The sequence below is a fragment of the Haplochromis burtoni genome, unplaced genomic scaffold, assembly GCF_018398535.1.
Source record: "Haplochromis burtoni strain Fernald_Lab_line unplaced genomic scaffold, NCSU_Asbu1 Contig_1421, whole genome shotgun sequence".
Lineage (NCBI taxonomy): Eukaryota > Metazoa > Chordata > Actinopteri > Cichliformes > Cichlidae > Haplochromis > Haplochromis burtoni.
Genome location: NW_024583782.1, coordinates 40809 through 41949, shown reverse-complemented (window position 1 = coordinate 41949; position 1141 = coordinate 40809). Strand labels below are relative to the sequence as shown.

Here is a 1141-nt window from a genome sequence, read left to right as displayed (position 1 = left end):
GTCCTTAGGGACTATGTAAAGCGCTATACAAATACAGGCCATTTACCATCTTTGAAATAGGCCTGAAATTACACAACAAAGAGGCATCCAAGCCAGGGCGTTTCAGCAGAGGCTGGACCCCTGCCTGTTTAAAAGTTACATTGCCTAAAGTCAGGCTGCTGTTTATAAGCCTTTGAATATAAGGTCCAATAGTGTCCCAAACTTCTTTAAAAAGAGAGGGGGAAGGACATCAGTGGGAGAGCCAGACTTGATTTGGGTGACAATTTTACCAGATACGACAGAAACACGGGTTCAAAGTGGCTAAAAACTGCTCAGAACACAGCTTCAACCGTCTGTTTGTTGAAAAATAGTAACACGACCACACCGCATTTTCTTGTTAGTAACTGTAACGGCGTTGTAACGATAGGAATAGTAATTAGTTAGATTACTCGTTACTGAAAAAAGTAACGCCGTTATTCCCATCACTGCTGGGGATACATTCATCTGAGTCACCAGCCTCAGAAATCACAAGTTAACAGCAACTCAGATTAGAGTCCAGATAAATGCCACAGAGTTCCAGTAACAGACTCATCTCTACATGTTCAGAGGAGACTGTGTGAATCAGGCCGTTATGGTCAAATAGCTGCTACAAAACCATGACTAAGGAAAAGCAACAAGCAGAAGAGATTTCTTTGGGCCAAGAAACACAAGGAATGGACATTAGACCAGTGGAAATCTGTACTTTGGTCTGATGAGTCCAAAATTGAGATCTTTGGTTCCACTCGCTGTGTCTTTGTGCAGAAAAGGTAGACTGTTGGTCTCTACATGCATGGTTCCGACTGTGAAGCATGGAGGAGGAGATGTGATGGCACATTGAACCAGCATGGCTACCACAGCATCCTGCAGTGACATGCATCCCATCATTTATTTTTCAACAGAACAATGTCCCCGAACACACCTGCAGGATGTGTAAGGGCTGTTTAACCAAGAAGGAGAGTAATGAACCAAGTCGAGATGGTTTGGGATGAGATGGACCACAGAGTGAAGGCAAAAGGACCAACAAGTGCTAAGTATCTCTGAGAACCCCTTCAAGAACATTTCATCAGGTGACGACCTCATGAAGTCCATCAAGAGAATGCCAATAGTGTGCAAAGCACCAATC

The 1141-nt window shown here is 43.6% G+C and overlaps 1 protein-coding gene across 1 annotated transcript in view; it reads right to left on the bottom strand.

Annotated features, from left to right (window-relative positions):
- Positions 1-1141, bottom strand: part of LOC102301446 — a 10792-nt gene that overhangs the window by 6177 nt on the left and 3474 nt on the right. The gene's annotated exons all lie outside the window — the stretch shown is intronic.